This window comes from Limulus polyphemus, unplaced genomic scaffold, assembly GCF_000517525.1.
Source record: "Limulus polyphemus unplaced genomic scaffold, Limulus_polyphemus-2.1.2 Scaffold370, whole genome shotgun sequence".
Taxonomy (NCBI): domain Eukaryota; kingdom Metazoa; phylum Arthropoda; class Merostomata; order Xiphosura; family Limulidae; genus Limulus; species Limulus polyphemus.
Window position 1 is genome coordinate 65,272 of NW_013665980.1, and position 332 is coordinate 65,603.

Consider the following 332-nt stretch of genomic DNA (forward strand, 5'->3'; position numbering starts at 1 on the left):
GTTGTCTGAATGTTAAGTATTCGAGTGTGTATATGAGTTGTCTGAATGTTAAGTATTCGAGTGTGTATATGAGTTGTCTGGTTTTTAAGTATTCGAGTGTGTATCTGAGTTGTCTGGATGTTAAGTATTCGAGTGTGTATATGAATTGTCTGGATATTAAGTATTCCAGTGTGTATGTGTGTTGTCTGAATGTTATATATTCGAGTGTGTATGTGTGTTGTCTGAATGTTATATATTCGAGTGTGTATCTGAGTTGTTTGGATGTTTAGTATTCGAGTGTGTGTGTATATTAGTTGTCTGGATGTTAAGTATTCGAGTGTGTATATGAGTTG